The sequence below is a fragment of the Haemaphysalis longicornis genome, unplaced genomic scaffold, assembly GCF_048455015.1.
Source record: "Haemaphysalis longicornis isolate Haplotype H1 unplaced genomic scaffold, Haemaphysalis longicornis Haplotype H1 scaffold_1, whole genome shotgun sequence".
NCBI lineage: Eukaryota > Metazoa > Arthropoda > Arachnida > Ixodida > Ixodidae > Haemaphysalis > Haemaphysalis longicornis.
The window spans coordinates 22493604-22511884 of record NW_027526203.1 but is presented as its reverse complement, the minus strand read 5'-3'; the positions used below and the strand labels follow the sequence as shown (position 1 = coordinate 22511884).

Below are 18281 nucleotides of genomic sequence, written 5' to 3'. Positions count from 1 at the left end.
TGGATGTTCATTTCATTGTTTGCCCACTTGTTACCTTCTTGATTGCCACATACTCCCTGGGAGTTTTCGGCGCATACACCTCCGAGGGTTCCGGCACATACCCGTTCGGGGGGTTACTTATGACAAACACACAGTTTCAAGACCTTTGATGTACCCTTCGAATCCTTCTGCCGCCCATGTAATTGCTAATGCTTCCTTTTCAATCTGGGAAGGCCTGGTTTCGGCAGTCGTCAACGAGTGCGAGGCAAAGGCAACTGGTCGTTTTTCTTTGTTTGGTTGAACTTGCATAAGTGCTGCCCCCAAACCGAATGATGTCGCGTCAGCGGAAAGAACCGTAGGGTACTTTGCATCATAGTTAGCCATGACGCGCCCCGAACCGGCAACGTCTTTGACGTATGACAGCGCTTGCTCTTGGGCTGGTCCCTACGTCCATTCAGAACCCTTCAAAAGCAAGTGGCGTAAGGGCGCCGTTTTTGAAGCGAAATCTGGTATGAACCTTGCCAGATGTTTAGTCATACCGAGCAGCCGTCGAACGTCAGATACGTTAGTTGGCGTCGCCAATTCTTTGATGGCGTGAACCTTTTCAGGGTCCGGCTTGATTCCATCTAGGCTAATCACACAACCAAGAAACTTTATGTCGGTTACTCCAAAACAACACTTTTCTTTGTTTAGCGTAACTTATGCCGGCACTTGTGAGGCGGTCTAAAGTTAGACGCAGACGCTAGTCATGTTGAGTATTGTCGCAGCCATAAATGAGCACATCATCCATCATGTTTACCACACCTGGGATTCTTCCAGAATCTGCGACATTTTCTTTTGAAAAAATTCAGGTGCTGACGTTATCCCAAATGGTAGTCTCTGAAAACAGTATCGCCCAAATGGCGTTATGAAGGTAGTTAACAATTGGCTTTCGGGCGACAACTTGATCTGATAAAAACCAGAGTTAGCGTCTAGCTTTGAAAACACAGATGCCCCACTTAACAGACCGAGGCTATCCTCTACCGTTGGCAAGACATAGCGCTCGCGAAGTACACTTTTATTTAATTGCGTCAAGTCAACAAAAATACGAACATCTCCAGACGGTTTAAGTACTGGTACAATACCCACGCACCGTTCTGTAGGTTCGTCTACTTTGCGGATTACATCATCCCGCTCCATACGCTCCAGCTCCTGCTTAACTCGGTCCCGCAAGGGCAAGGCAACGCGACGTGCAACCTGAATTGCAAAGGGAATCGCGTTCGGCTTCAGTCGCATATTGTATTCTCCTTTCATAGCTCGCAAGGAACTTAATAGCTGCGGGTAGGAAGCCTCGATGGCTGACGCGCAACTGATCGAGTCAGCGAGCTTAATAAGCTCGAGAGCTTCGAGCGCTTGGAAACCCAAAAGTATGGAGCCAACGTAAACAGGGTGAGACAACGTACACAGTTTGTCGGACCGTGCGTTGTTTCCACTGGATATTGGCAACAAACTTTCCGAGAACATCGAGTGGCTCATTCGCGGGTCCTGTTAAGGTTTTGTCGCACTTGCTAACCTGGTAGGCAATGCATAAAACGTTGAGGGTACCGCGGAAACTTCTGCAGCCGAGTCTAGTTTAGCGAACACCGGAGTGCCGTTTATGACGACCTGAGCATACTAAGAATGAGAGTGGTCCCTGTGCACCGCGACAACAAAATGCGCCCCCTTGTCCATATGGAGAGAAGAAAGTTGTACCTTCTTTCGGTCGCCTGCAGCCTTTTTCCGACACACCACTGCAAAATGTTCGGAACAACCACAGTAGTTACATTTCGCAACTTTTGCCGGGCAGGAGGTCCTGGGGTGCGCTCCTTGACCGCAGTTGGGGCATGGACCGGGGGTGCGTGGTCGGTAGGACTGTTCTCTAGTGCGCTGACCTTTTATGCCAGGTGCACTATTCCTTTACGAGCTGCCGGAACGCTGTCCTGAAGAGTTTTTCCGGGGCTGCCCTTGGTTGCTTACCGCGTCCAGGTTTCTGGCAGCCGCTGCCGAAGGTTCGTCGCTGATTTCTCGCAGCTTCTGCTGCTGTCGTTGGACGGTCCCCTTCAAGCGAGCTTTGCCAAAACACTGGCGAGTATCAAATTTGCATCCATTTGTAGCGACTCGGAGAGCTTCGCATCACTGAGGCCGACGACAAACCTGTCACGGATCATGCGTTCCTTTTCCTGGTAGTCGCACCGGTCCGCCAGCGTGTGGAACTCAGTGATGAATTGGTCGACTGATTCGCCAGGCTGCTGAATGCGTAGGTGAAAATATGAGCTCTCATGAACTAGGTTCCGTGCGGACACGAAGTGGTTGCCGAACTTCTTTTTCACGACTTCATACTGCTTCTGTTGCTCTTCAGATAAAGCGAAAGTTGAGAAGATTTCTCTGGCTTACCTTCCCATCGTATAAAGCAGAGTCCGGACTTGTGCTTCTTCACTTCGCTCGTTTAAGCCCGAGGCAAAGCGGTAGTCATCGAAGAGCTGGATCCAAGAAGGCCATTCGGATGTCCGGTTGAAGTCAAACGTTGGCGGAGCTTGTAGGGATGCTCCCCTCTCAGCCGTCGCGTCGCTGCATTCGAATTACCGCGCGCCACCTCTCCTTCCATCTGTGAACACACTGCGGAAACATGGTGCGATGGAGGGGGGCGTGGCATGTTATGTGCACGCTAGATAAGCGCAGCGGTGCGTTTTAGCGGGGAGAGTCGCCAGGGGGAGTCGCCGGCCGGTAGTGCCGCGAGCCGGAAGAGACAAGCGACCGCCGCCAGTGACTTTCCAAGGCGCCCGCACGTCAGCAAGCGGTCAGCCGTCCGTCCCGTCGTGCATAAGCATCCGGACCTTGAAGTGATTTAGTGATGTGCGTTGTTGATTGTATCTTCTGTGCCATTTATATTTCGTTTCCACTGCTGCACTAAAGCCCCTTGTTCCTTTCGCAGTGTTCTGTGCTGTAATGTTTTGACGAGGCTGTTGCCTGAACCCCCCTCGGTAAGCAGAAATACCTACAAGCTGGAACAGCGAAAATGTCGTGGAATGGCTTGACTCCGTTGTCTTCTGACATGGCGGCGCTTTAAGATTGGTGCAACGCCCCTTGAATATCAGAAGACGCCATCTTCTGACACCATGTCGTGTTGCGGCCTAGAAGTAGGCACCGGGAAAGAGACAGTGCCGCCGACGATGCGGGCGAGATATTGACAACCTTTATTCCATGCCACCAGCCTACATATATAACAAACACACATGTGACCAGTGACGTCACGTACAAACTGCACGTGGCACGTCGGGGCGAAAGCAGCAGATAACACAGGCAGCGTACATATATAACAAACACACATGTGACCAGTGACGTCACGTACAAACTGCACGTGGCGCGTCGGGGCGAAAGCAGCAGATAACACAGGCACACGGTACGCGGCAGCATAGGCGCTATCACAATATTTTCACTCCGTATGTCGCGCAACAGTTCGATATATGTTTGATCATTGGGGCACCACAGCGTGCACAGAGTACCTTTGCTTACTTTTTAATGCGGAGCATTCTGTGCCGACTATACCCACAACCAGGACTGTGTAACGCTCTGCATTTACTCAAAAATGCAGATTTCGTAGAAGTTCCCGCTGCAATAGTTCTAATAGCCTATATGGAGATAATTGGACGAACGAAATTTTGAAAAACTAAAACATAAGTATAATATAAAAAAATTGTGGAAAATGTCGAACCGTGTAACGCCCTGCACTTACAAAAAAGCCAGATTAGGCGCAAGTAACATCTGTAGTTGTTATAATAACGTAAATTGACATAACTGGTGGAACAAGAGTTATAAAAACCAAAACATTTGGCTGTAAGGAACTCACACTGAAGGCAAGCGCAATAAGAATTCCCTAAAATTCTGGAGATTTTTTTAGCTTTTCCAGCCACTGATTCCCTATGTAACAGTGATTTACTGCTGCTATGCATCGCTCTAAAGAATTAGTTTGACGACTCATGACCCAGTGGTCCACATTAATCCTCATGAATTTTACCCTTCGAACGCATGCATCTGATTTCAAGGGTAGAAAAACTGCGCGTAAAAGAGAAGACAATAAGGAAGGGATGGCAGAGGCGCCGTTCCGTCCCTTGCGGATTCCCTTGCAAGGAAGAAATGGGACTGCGCCTGTTCCGTCCTTTACTTATTGTCTTGTCTTTTAGGCGCAGTGTTTCTACCCTTGAGCTGCAGTACCAACTAGCCCAAGAACACGCTGTACTGGACATGCCTCTAATGATTTGTTGCCCCGTCAACGGCTTACCCGACCGGGTGGTTCTGAGTGCTGCTTTATAAGGGGACAGGTTAGTATACAGCTCGTGCACACTCAAAAAGCTGATGCCGGTGAAGCGAATACCTAGACAGAGACTTGGCCCGTTCGGCTGTTTTGACATCATGCCAGGCATTCCGGTGTTTCTAAAATTGAACATTGACGACGATTCTCTCAGCAAAAAGCGCAGTAAGTAACAAGCTGAGTGCACAGTATCGCGATATGATTGAGGTTCCCTTCTAAATGGGACCAACAATGCCAACGCAACGATTACGGCGATTTGTATAGGGTCCGGGGAGCCGTTGTGTGGCACCACCGTCGAATCAGCGCACAGCACCACCCGTGGTAAACGGCACTCAGTGGAATGCAGGTGGCGGTCAGCGCAGCGCAGTTGTGCGAGGCTTTCTGTCGTTCTGCTGCGGTGCTTCTTGGCAAGCGTAGATAATCACAAGGACTTTTTAAGATCGGTAAAACGTGGAAGTAAAGGCGACCTCTACGAGGCATGGCATGTGTATGATTTACGTCCATACTCAGTAATTACAAAAAGCAGACGACGTGCAATGCGTCAAGCGGGAAGTAAAGCTGGAGGTGCAAGACCGTTCCTTCTTGCAAATTTTCCTTGCGTGCGTGCAGTTGGCTGTAACGAGGAATATACTGCAGCTAAATTCTCGTGCAAAGCCGGGGTGCAGGTGATCCAAGCATTCCGCGGCGCTGCCTTTAACAGTTGATGACAAAACGACGTCGTGCAAGAGTGAAAGAAATGTTCGGGGGTGCCTTCTAAGATTTACCCCATAACAAAACTGATAAACGATGCCACGTAAATCTAATAATTACTGTAGAAATGTGTTCAATTTTCAAAAATACGTTTGCTAGAACGTTCGTCAATTGTTTACAGAATAAATACCGCATGACAGTAGAACCTAATTTCTCATCATGAAAACGCATTGTTTTATGCCTGCAATAAGACTTGCAATGGTTGCTGGACAGTCGGGTAATGGTTTTTTAGAGAACAATTACTGCGAAGCTAAAAAACAAGAGACGAGAGGGTGCCAGAGACCTGCCCTGAGTTTCACAACTGAATGCTGAGGTCGCGTTTTAAAACAAGCTGCCTCCTACGCTTAAAGAATGATGCACTCCGTCGTCTAACGACGAATATGGTTTATCGAAAACTTTCTCGTGAGGGTTTCCTAGGTTGCCTTCCGGATTTGAACTTTGGATAGTTGAGCTTTGAATTTAACTATCACGAGTTTGGTCTTTTCGTCGCAGCGCCTGCGAGTTTGACCCTTCCCCATTCTATTTCGCACGATGACAGCCTCGTGTTCAACCATCGCCGTCGCTAGACGGTGGGCTGGATGGTTTGTGTGCTTAATTTAGCGCGTCCATGCACGCCTCCCTAAATCCAAACTGCTTGCAGCGTGTGGGAAAGGCGTCTGTGCTGGAGGACTCGGGCTGATGCGCCTGTATTTCAGAAAACTAGTCGCTCGTTTTTGGTTTCTTCGCAAGGCATTACAGGATTTTTTAGGTACTCGGCAAAGAATGGTTAAGCATTAAAAAACACAGGCTGACGTTAACACTCAGCGACATTTCTAACTATCGGTGCCGGTCTTTGTCCCACGCAGGTGGTAAAATGGGGAGCGGAGGGGCTTGTAGCTTGGGCCGTTGGGTAATTGAATTACTCTGGCTCTCGATAACATGACCACTACAAACGCGGGACATCTGCTTCAGCTCTCAGGCTCCCACGCTGTCACTCCTGGAAACAGAAGGCACAAAGCTGACGGTTACAGAAACTGTAAACTGCCACGGCGTTTCCACGGCCACACGGTAATCGAACTCGTACGCAAGTGACTTTCTCTTCAAAGCACACGTACCGAGCTATCTCACCGTTAAGGCTGGCGTGGAAGCCGTAGTTATTGAAACCTGTTAAGATAATTTGAAGTGGTAGAAATGAACACTGATACTAATAGTTTTACTCTCACTCAGATCGGGTGGAGTCAGGGGTACAGTGCTGAAAAAAACGCTCATGTCAATGCAACCCATATCCAAATTAGAAGCGTCCAACAAGTTTACGTATAGCCGTTAGTGCATCTAAGAAGAAATGAATACTAGTACTAACAGTTTTATTCGTTCTCATATTGGTTGGAGCCAAGTGTAGAGTGCTTCAAAAAGCGCTCATGTAACTGTAGCCCATACCCAAACTTAGAAGCGTCCGACAAGCTTGTGTAGCGGTTACTGCATCTAAAAACCCAACACATCTCTCTAGACTTCGTTTTACCGCAGAAATCCGCTCACAAAACCCGCTAAGTATTCAAAGCCCCTAAGGAAACACGCCAAAAACAACGGAATGCTGCGTAGCTCCGGCTCATTTTACTGACGAGGGGAGATCCGAGTGGTGGCGCACCCGCACCGCTGCCTGGTCCCTATAGGGTATGCCACTTCTGTATTGTTACGTTCTGCTCGTTGCATCGTGCGTCGCCGAAGCACCAGTTTTTAAGTATCCGGAGGGATGACAGCAAGGTTCCATGGAAGAAGGAGCGTTTTGAAAGCAGCGAGCGAATTTACATATCACCACCTAACCGCGCGAAAACGGCGTGCTGGGGAGCTCGCTCTGCTGTTTACGGCAGAAAAAAACAAATCCAGAACTTTTGGGCTTTGTTTCACCACTAAAACCAATTGTCGTGATATTTTAACCATTGTGATACCACTAAAGCACGCCAAACACCATAACATATAAATAAATTATTTCTACCGGCTGTTTAGTATACAATGCGAGCATATATGGAGCGTCTGCTCTTTGAGCTACCTACGGCGGCAGGGCACGAGAGGGCGCTGCATGTCCGCCAAACTGCAGCGCAGGAGGCCGGTAGGAATTCGTGGAAAAATTATCTCACGTTTTAAAGCAAAGCTTTTTAAAGCAAAGCTTTCTACCTTTACCCCCCAAGGGTTCTTTCGCGACCGTTGGTGTCACCAGAAAACTCCAGTGAACAAATAAAAGAATTTACTGGCACCGCCGGGAATCGAACCTGGAACTAATAGACTCACAAAGCGAGAGCCCGTTGTCTTAGCGATTCAGCTACGAGCCCACGCGAACAAGGGAAGACAAATGGTGTTCTCACCAAGCACATCTACGGGTTTACCCCCTGCCTTCTCACTGAATGCCTTGTGAAAGCGTCACCCGACCACTCACGCCCGTCTAGGGGCCCTGTGTGCACCTTGCTCATGTGCTAAGAGTTACAAAAATTAAAGGAAGCTCACACCAATGCATGGCATCTCACTTCTAGTACGCCAATGTGCTAAAGCCTGTGGCCTCCAGTGTTCACGTCAAAAATCACAGATCCTTGTCGTCCGCCCTCACGCCAAATCAAGGAATACATTCAAATACTCCTTGATGACCAGGCCATCACTCCAAACCCCAGCACCAAGATCCTGGTCCTACTATTCCAGGCCAACACCAAGAGTGACGTCTTCGTGCAGCGCCTAAAACAAATTAATCTAATCATACACGTGATCAGGCGAGTTGCCACCAAGAAGCGAGGCCTAAAAGAATCCGGTACCTTTATATTAATTGAAGCTTTTTTCCTCTCGAGAGTTACTTACGACAAACCCCTATCTTCTTCTCGTCGAGGAAATAATAGAGATGCTTTATATAATGATTAGAAAGGCGGTTGACCAGGCCATTGGTCTTCTCATGAGTGCGTCCACACTGAGGCTGCTTAGCACGGGCTCCACAACACGGTGGAAGAGGTGATAGAAGGCCATCTTTCTAACCAGAAGGTCCGACTCAGAACTGCGGTGGGTAACCGCATGCTTCACCAGATTGGCTGGGCAGCCCAGAATGTCACTCTTCTTGACGTACTCCCAGACTCTTGGCGACTAAAACTAAAGATGCGCCCTTTGCTTAGAAATATGAACCCCTTACATGACGAGGGTCAACGAAAAGCACGGGCTCAAGCGCTAAACACCACCCTCGGGGGGGCTCGTGCAGTTATCTACACAGACTTCTCCTACCATCGAGGGCAGCAACACACCATCATCGTGGCTACCTCCAGAACCAACCTCCTTGCGTGTACCTCGCTTAGGACCCAACAAATGACGGCAGCAGAAGAGGCAGCCACCACCTTGGCTCTCACTCAACCAGGGGATCGGAGGGTAGTCACCGATTCCCAGCAAGCCTACTGGAATTACCAGTCGGGTTGGGTGTCCTGACCTGCACTCTGCGTGCTAAAAACCACTCCCCAAACGGTTCCATTTAGCTCATCTGGACACCACCTCACTCTTCAATGTAGGGCAACAAACACGCCCACCCAACAAGCCTGCGCTTTTACCTCCCGTGCTATGGAGGGGCACGAGGACAGTCACCCGCTTGTCACGTCCAGAGAGATAATCCAGCATTATCGCTTCTGAGACAGACCATACCTTCGCCTTACCCTGACCTTTCCAGAGAACAACAAACTACCCTACGGCTCATACAATCCGGGCTCCTTCCCACAGCCTACGCGTCTTCACGTAATGAATCCGAATCGCTATGACGCTGAATGTAAATTTTTCTCACAAGTAGGAATACTCCGCCCCGTAATCGGGGTGTGCGACTTAAGCCCTGAGCACCCTCTTCTCTTTCCGTCAACTACCCAACAAGAGCAATGGGAGATGCTTCTGTCCAGGCCCTCTCTACCAACCCAGCTTCAGCGGGTGGACAGAACACAGGCCGCACGGACTGCATATGGGCCCCACAGAAGAAGGAATCACTTCCCAAGTCTGCACTCTGGGCCGTTCAGAAATCTTAACAGAAGTATTTCTTCCTCCTCCTTCTCAGCCGCAAGTCTCGTCGCCTCCGTCCGCGGCGCAGAGACGGAGAAGTCAGATCGTCTAACTCCGGGTTGGAGCTTACTTTGATTTTATAAAAAAAAAAAATTTTCACTCTTGCTACCCCAACACAACTCAACCAAACACCGTTAATGCATCATGCATTGATTTAACATTACCAAGAATATCTCTTTGAAGTAATAAATGGTGTGGTTAAGTGGATTTCACTTCTCTCTGGTTTTACTATTTGTTGAGCGATGTGAGTGATTTTAAGTGACGTCGCATGAGTAATCGTTATGGGTGCCGTTTACAGCTTTGCTTTCCAACCACCTTCGCGGGGTGGATTGGGGCGAGATTTTTTTAAATCACCAAAGCTATTTTTACCTGGGCAAAAATGACTTCAGTGTGACCCAGTTGTGTTTCCGGTCTGGTTTGGCCATGTGTGTTTGTGTGACAACGACGAGGTCGCACCTGGAAGAAGCAGTAAGAGGAATACGCAGTGGTCTTATTGCTTGCTGCCGTCGCTCTTATTTCTGCTACTGGCTGCAGCAGCAACCAACAGCAAGCTGCGCCATTCGCTGGAAGGGTGAGGGCGCTTTGGTTATGGTAATGGTTGAAATCCCATGGGCACCGTCATTTGCAGCGTGTTTGTGAATGTCTTTCTAATGGGGTTCTTTGGCGCAGCTGTCAATCGCTAGAAGGGCAGCATCTCGGTTGTGGTTTCCTGAGTTGCTTCACCTGTACTGTGGCGTGAGCTCTACATGGCGCGCCTGTCGCATAAGGCGTTACCTCCTGGTTGACCAATTGTGTTGTGTCGCACGTCCCGGATGGCAGCTTGCTTTTGAACGACGATGCCCCGGTTGCGTGACGAGCCATGTGAGACTGAGAGGGTGTTCGATGGAATGACTCCTCCGGGGTGTATTTGTACATCACATCGTAGCGCGCAGTTATGTTGACTGTAGATGAAACAAACCTCACATTTTGCACAGAGGCGTGGGGGAGGGAAGGGCGAAGGCCCAGCCATTTCACCATTGTATGAAAAAGGGAGCAAAAGGCGATCATGGTGCGGCAGAGGCAGCATCAGAGGAGGGCTTGATTCACGTTTAGGAAATATGGTGTTCATTTGCCTCGAAATGTAATGACGAAAGCTTTCAACTGAGGGGACGAGGTCGGAGCGGCTCGTAGCCAGCAGTGGTAATCAGTAATTTGGCGTCCACTTAAAGGTGTTCTAGTCCGATATTGTGTACGATGCCACGGCCAGAGTTTCCTGCAGCGATTACGGAGCGGTGAGGACTCTCACATGTTGCCCGAAACTACAATCTTCTAAAAGCTCTTTAGCACTCGCATGGCGGCAGGAGGTGCGCTGACGACTACAGTCAAATCCCGTTATTGCGAACCTCAGATTAACGATGTTTTCAGATTAACGAACAATTTGGAAATCCCCTACCAAATCCCCATTAATTTCTATGTAAAAAAGTTCAGTACTACGAATTTTAGAACACCGATTATTTCAAAATAACGTATCAAATTTTTTCATCGTCATATCAAACAACACTTCAAAATAACGAATTTCGAGTGTGCGAAATTGCTCGTGTTGGTGTGAACGACGAACGAACGAGGTCGCTACCACAATGAATGTGTGACAGGCCGCGGGAATGATTACCGGGGCCTGGTGGAGCGTGACAGCGACACACATAGGGAGCTGCTGGAGGAAGGCTGGCCTACTTGAGAAGCTTCCTGAAGACGACCACATTGCGCCAGACAGTGAAGGACGCGATGCATGGGATGAAGTCGCAGAGAAGCTCGCCGTGGAAGCTGCAGTAAGCTATGAAGATTACTTGTAGTGCGACGATGAAGCATACACGTCTGCAGAACTGACGACTGAAGACATCGTCAACACCGTTCATCGCGATGACGGAACCAGTGACGAGGACGCCGAGAGCGACGACGACGACGCTGAGACAGGGCCCGCAATCCAAGGCGAAGAAGCCGTGTGGAACGTTGATGTTTTGCAGTGCGTAGCAAAAATACGCGCTTTTCTTAGCGGGTGCACCAACGCCACCGAGGCAGTGCACAAGAACGTGGACAGCTTCGAATCGTTTGTCTTGCCGCAGTTGAGTGGCACACGTCCGGCAAAGATCACCGATTTCTTCAAATAAACATGCATCTAGACCCGCGTTAGAGGCTAACGCGATTGTGCACGTGTTCCCAGTAAAGGTAGGTGGACGCTTTTGTTACGTTCACAATTTTTACCACGCATTTTTTATTTTTTTCACTACAACGAATTTTCAAAATAACGAACTATTTTTATCGGTCCCTTGAATTTCGTTGTTGTATCGAGATTTTACTGTACCACGTTCTTCTTCACGCCAACGAAGAGCAGGAAAGGTGATAGTGCGGGGGCTCTCGAAATCCCCAGTGATTCACGAGGTGAAAGCAATTGTCTTATGAAACAGCTGGAGCCCGTTTCGATCACAGATGCCCGCATGTAAGTCTTTCGCAGGTAAAGATGATTGGTACCTGTATTGACATATTGGCGGGCGGTGGCCGAGCGCTATTGACGGCGGCTATTAGGAGGTTTAGGCGGAGAGGGTGGAGGAGTACGTCGCCGGCGAGAGTGGTGTGCTGTGTCAATCCACTCACCCCGGATTATTTCCTCGATCTGTCTAGTGGTTCGGGAGGTAGTGTGGATATTGCTTAGTTTTCTATGGTCCTGTGGCGAGGCTGTGGAGGAGGTAAAATATGCTTTTGGGGGCTTCAAGCATATCTGTCATCATGAAGTGGCTTTAAAATAGTGAATTTCTGGCTTACAAGAAAGGGTGGTATCTTCTTGGTCTTAACCTTGCTAGACAATACGGAGGTTATCTGTTTGAAGTAGCTGGAATGATTTTTAATTGAAGTGGATTGACTTCAGCGGCGTCAATCTGACGCTCATCCCAACACCTCTACGGAGAACGTACTGTTCTTCTTAGCTGTTTGCAAGCGTGTAGAGGGGATGACTGGAGCTGTAAGGACATGCCGTGGTTTATCGTAGTAACACTCTCAGGATGGTTCTACCGAATATTATCATGATGTGATGAGAAAGACGAAATCGATAAACCCCGCTTTGTGGATACGTTTCAAAACTCTAGAGCATCATTATCACCTGCCACCTGCGGGGTCATTCACCACCCCACTCACCGGCCAATCAAAAGCTGCCAGCGACAGCGGCTGGGGTCAGAAGAGATCCCGAGAAGAACACCAAGCGAGGGAGAACGGAGAGAAGATGGCGAAGAGAGACCGGAATGATGGGAGCCGGGTTCCCTGACCCGGGCCACGTCCAAGAGGTCCTTCACAACGGAACGCCTGACGCCCTCTTCTGCAAGCAGTTAGTGACGTCGGACATCGGCATAAGGCAGCGACGTTCCAAGAGAGCTGCGTCGGCTCTTCAGCGATGGGAGCTCGGAGTGCGCTGCCCAATCATCAGCAACGAGATGTCACGGCATGACTGTGCTCCCGGAGAATGGGGTGCGGCGGACCATTGACGGTGACAAGCACGTACTCTCTCTCCTTTTTTGAACTCTGACATTTTGACGAGAGCTAGCCACGCTCATTTTTTTTCATCTGTGTATCCCTTTCTGTTGTGTGTGTTTTCAGTGGTTTGGAGCAATAGAAATTAGTCTCGTCGAAAGGTTTCCATTCTCTTATTATTATTATCCCGAACCTGACAATATTTATTGTTGAAGGCTTTCTGCGTAGCTTATCATCTAAGGTGTGCATTTGTAGTGTGCTAGTAAATATAACAGCACAATTACACAATTACGCCATAGATGATGCAGTTCCAGGAAATATTTACATGAATGCCGGTTGTTTCGAGCATTGGTATTAAAAAAAAGAGTACGCACGCTTCAGCTTTGCTTCTCCCGCAAAGCATTGATTGATCACACTTAGGGGAAATTCCTAAAATCGAGTAAGTTTCTGCGTAAAACATTACCCATTCACCCGAAATGCCGCGGTGAAATGTTTTTTGCTCCTGCAAAGCACTTGTATTTAGTGAATCATCATCGACGAATGCACTGTGCGAATATGAATCGGCTCCCTTGCTGGCTGCCTGCTCGTTTGAATGATACAACAATCGTCCCCAATTTGCCTTTACAGGCATTCAGGACACCCTGCTCTTTCCAGTTTCCAGGAAGGGTATTCCGCTCTCCATCACCTTGCTTCTTCAACACCTTGGAAAACTCGGCTACAAAAGTAACATGGTGGGCAAGGTGGGGTTCACAAGTTTCAATTATTACATGTCAGTCACCGCCCCTTTCTACGCTTTGTGTGCTTGTTATACGTGAAGTACACATTTTCTGTGTCCGAAAATCGTCCTCTTAACATTGATTATAATTATTTTTATATATTTTCAGCCGTTATCCCATTTTTATGCGGTGGGAGCTATTGACTAATTGTTGAATCAATCTCATGCATTATAAAGTTCCAAGAAACCCAAAAGCTGACGTACACAAGCCAGGTTCTGAACCTGAAACCGGCAAATTTTTCTTGAGTAAAAAATTAGTTAAACCTAATGTGCCGACGGTACCTTATAATAACATAGCTTCGCATAACGTTCACGTGCCAATGGAGTAACAACAATTTTAGAAGCCTGCTGTGTTTCTTTCTGTAAGCTAGCCTAATTGGAATTTGTTTCCGCTACTTCACGAACGCACTCTATTGACACTTGTGGAGCAAATAATAATTACCTACCTTTGGACCTCCCATTTTGTCCTTGTTCATCAGAAACCAATGTATGGGAACGTCAGCTTTTTATTCATTTACAGTGGCATCTCGGATGCTTCAGCTGGAACCACACGCCTACGTGCCGAGGCTTTGAAAGCCACGTGGGTTACCTGAATCATGGCGAGTGGTACAGCGCTCGTACTGTCCCCTACCTAAGTGTCCAGCTGAGTGTTTATTACCTTCCTTTTGTGTTTAGGTCATCACTACGCACTGGATACGGTGATTCGCGGCCGCGTGCGAATATTGAAGTTATCTCTATGTGAAACAAGTTGCAGTTGAAGAATACTGGAAACCAATGACACGGTGTTCCCAGTGCATTCGAGACCATGTACAACGGAAGTTGCAAGCGTCATGAACATTGCTAGCCATAAAAAGTGAGAGCGGTAATTCAGAACTGGCCCATTCCCCGTTGGTTGAGCTTGTCAATAAAACCAGACTTGACAGTAATGAAATTGCATTAGTAAATTGCAGTAATTAAATTACGTTTCCTGTAATGAGTAATGTAATTAATTACGTTTGAGTGTTGGTAATTTCGTAATGTATCGCGCTGCTGAGCACAAGGTCGCGGGTTCATTTCCCGGCCGCGGCGGCCGCTTTTCTGATGGAGGCGAAAAGCAAATACGCCCGTGTACGAGATTTCGGCGCACGATAAAGATCCCCAGGTGGTCAAAATTAATCCGGAGCCCTCCACTACGGCGCGCCTCATCGCCTGCGTTGCGTCGGTGCGTTAAACCCTACAATCAGTCAATCATCAATCAATTTCGTAATGTAACAAATTACTTCAGGCCAGTAATTTCATGAAAACTACTCATTACTTTCCTAATTACTTTTGACTATGTATAGCCAGTCCGCTTCTCTTACGGCATAAAAAGGTGACCAAGTAAAGTTCCAATGCCCAGAGAGTGTCTGGGTATTGGAACACTACGATCGCGAAGGAAACAACGCTTCGATGAGAGCTCTGCCTGCTTTCTCGTGCGTCTTCGTTCCCTTTGCATGCGTTGCGGGAATGCCGTGGTGACAGTCAGTCGGGTTAAACAAAAAAATTACACCATCTTCCCGTGGGGAACCCTGATGAGGATGCGAAGCATCGTGGCGGTTTCGTGTGGTTCCATTTATGTTGAGTGATCTGGTTTTTACTAGCGCCAGAGGAAATTCCGCGTCCGGGTCCACACCGGTGGCAAAGGCATGCAAGTGCTGTTGTGTTACGGTGAGTAGGCGGTGGTTCTCGAGGCGCCGAAACTCGTTCATCATGTTCTTGTCGATGTTGTCTCTGTGGTAGAATCGGTAGTCTCCGTCAGCTTTGGTGAGGTAAAGGTTGTTGACATTGGTGCACCGGCTAAGAGCAATGTACACGCCCTCCTCTTCGCAGCTTTGTCTTCTCGTTCTTCTTCTTCTTCGGCGGTTCCCCTACGGGAAGATGACGACGGTGGTTGAACGCGAACCTATCTCGTGATAGATTCTTTGGTTGGCCAATCCCTAGGGGCATACTGCCACAATCAGCATCAGAGGCGCTGCGGACGGGGCTGGTTGAACTGCAAGGCGCATGGCGCTTCCCGCCACAGCTTTCCCACGGGAAATTCAGCATCCCCCTCTAAAGGTTTCACTTCGTCGTTTTCGTTGACGTTCAGCTTCGCGTGCCTTCGTTGTATCAGTAGCTTCTTGACGTAGTTTGAATGAGCCAAGGACATAAGGCGCGTTCGTAGCACTTGCTCCTGTCCCGGATTTGTAGCGTAGTGGGAAGAGCACCACGTACCTCCCGTTGCGGCCGGAGAGTCGTGGGATCGAAACCGGGCGCCGCTAACTATTTCTTTTTTATAGTGTAGTATCGCGGAGCTGTGGGTGTAAGGAGGAGAGTTGCGCATGCGCAGTGTGAGTGTGGATGGCGCCGCCATCAACGACGGAGGACCAGGCGAGCCTAAGAAATGCTCCGCGTTTAAAACGTGCAGATTGTGTTCAAGGCTTCGTTACGCTGGTCACTGGTGTAAGCCCGCTGTTACGAAGGCGCGTCTTTTCTTTAAGCGGGGATAAGCACGGAAGCGCGCGAACCGTTTGTCTTTCGTCGCTGCAAAGCATTGTCCGAGTTTCTTGGAATGTTTTGAACTCGCGCGGTCCTGAGAAGCTGGACCATTGCGTAAGTGACGAACACAAGTTTCTTGCAGCGCACCGAAGTATCTGGGCTCTTTTTGGCGTTATTGAACCCTCGAATGAGTGTATGCTTCGTTATGTTCAACACTATCCTCTTAAGTTCTTCATTATGTTCAACAGAACCCTTCCATCATCCGCGACAGCGGAGCGCCTTTTTAGCACGGTAAAGGACACTCTGTCGTACAAACGGGGACACCTTTCAGATGCCCGCTTTGAATCGCAGCTCCTTCTGAGATGTATAAAGATATCTACATATCAATGTATAACGCTGTAAATTACCTGTACATAATTTGGTCTATAAACAAATATTTTTGACATTGCAGTGTATATATATGAGTGTAAATAAAGTGCATATGAGTTGTTAGTGTATGAGGGAACAAATTTTTGTTATAGTTATTTCAAAGTAATTCTATTACTTTTTAAAGTAATAGTAGTGTATTGTCATGGCTAATGTAATCTTATTATATTTTACAAAATTCTGGGAAGTAATGAGTAATGTAAATTAATTACTTTTTCGAATTTTCGAAGTAATTTTGCCATCTCTGAATATAACAGTGCGTTCATTTGCCTTCCGTCCCACGCAAAATTAGGAGGGCTGTTTTCGCCTAACTGGTTGGTACGGGGCAGATGAACCTTTCGGCTAATTTCTTTGCTTCTGTCTTCTTTAAATCACTATGCTGCTACAATGGGGCTGTACTGGACGAGCCAGGAGCGATAAGTTAAGTACAATATATAAAAGTAGTAGGCATAGTTATATATTATCTGGGACCATCGGTCAGCGAAAACACAAATCTCTGCGGCCTGCTGCTTTTCGTTTACTTCGACCTCCCCAGTCCTATGTTTTTTAGCCTTGTGAGATGTTCCAATTTTGCCTTCAAGATGCCTTCAGGATGCCTTCAATTATGCCTTCAAGAAATGAGCGCTCGGTGACACCCCTCGTGCGTGGCATTGGGTGTGGTAATGAGGCGGTGCGATGTCGATTCCGGCTAAGGATTTCACGCTGCTGCTATGCAGTTGCTCGCGCTAAGCTAGACCAGGCAGGGGGAGCCACGAGCAGCCGTAAGTGCCGGCCCTCTCTCCCCTCTTCATGACGCGTCTCAATGAACGCCCCTCATACTCAGCGTATGCTCCAGACTACAGACACGCAGCACACAAGCAGTTCGATGATCGGATGTTGGCATCATTATTACGCAAGACAGTAAATGCACTAACGATGAAGTTTCGTGGCTCCACCAATTCAAATTGTTCACCAGAAGGTCGAGCAAACCCAGTCCTCTAAAAGCTGGCATGAAGCTAGGCCCACAGGGCAGATGCCTCCCTCACACGAGCCCACTTCTTCGGACGACGAGGAACTCTGACCAGCAGGAGTTGTCCACGGCACTGAAGCTGGGAACCACACGGCGGAGTCATAGACGATGGCGGCCATGGTAGCCTTGCACCTGGGGGTAATTGCATTACACGGTTTAATTGATTTTGGTGTTTCTAACGGGATACATCATCATGTACGGTGATATTGATACCCACTGCCGGGCTAACGCAGCCCCAACGCAGACTTTCAGTTTTCCGTGTTTTCTGTCATGGCCTGTAGTTCTCACACAGTCAGACGGTAGTCTTACTCTCACTGGGCTGGCACCTCTGTTGGCTTCCCTCCTCATCATGGGGCTTGCCGTGTGCAGGATGTCTTTTAGGCGACTTTGTCCGCAAATTAATGAACTTATTTCTTATCCCTAAGCGTTGCTCTTATCAAGCTTGTTTTTAGAGCTAGTTCAGCTGAGGTAGGTTCTCCTTAACTGAGTCTAGCAAGACACAAACATTTTCCTCGTAAATTCTCAATAGATGCTTACATGGTTTGTGCAGCAGCCATTTTACATTTCAGCGGCAGGGGTAGCTTACAATTTTTTACTTTTAAATGCTTTCCTAACGCCCTTCATCATCATCATCAATCTGTATACGCCCACTGCAGAGAATAGACTTATCCCATAGATCTCCAATTACCCCGGTCCTGAGCTAACTGGGACCAATTTATCCCCGAAAACTTCTGGATCTCATCCGCCCATCCAACTTTCTGCCGCCCCTTGCCACGCTTGCCTTCTCTGGGGATCCACTCTGTTACCCTTAATGACAAATGGTTATCTTGCCTTCGCATTACATGCCCTGCCCACGTCCATTTCTTCTTCTTAATTTCTACTAAGATGTCCTTAACACGCGTTTATTCCCTGACCCACTCCGCTCTCTTCTTGACCCTTAATGTTACACCTATCATCTTCCACTCCCTTGCCCGCTGAGTCAT

General features: G+C 48.2%; 1 pseudogene; it reads right to left on the bottom strand.

Annotated features, from left to right (window-relative positions):
• Positions 1-1777: 1777 nt before the first annotated feature.
• On the bottom strand, positions 1778-17417 carry LOC144158219 (uncharacterized; annotated as a pseudogene).
• Positions 17418-18281: the final 864 nt, after the last annotated feature.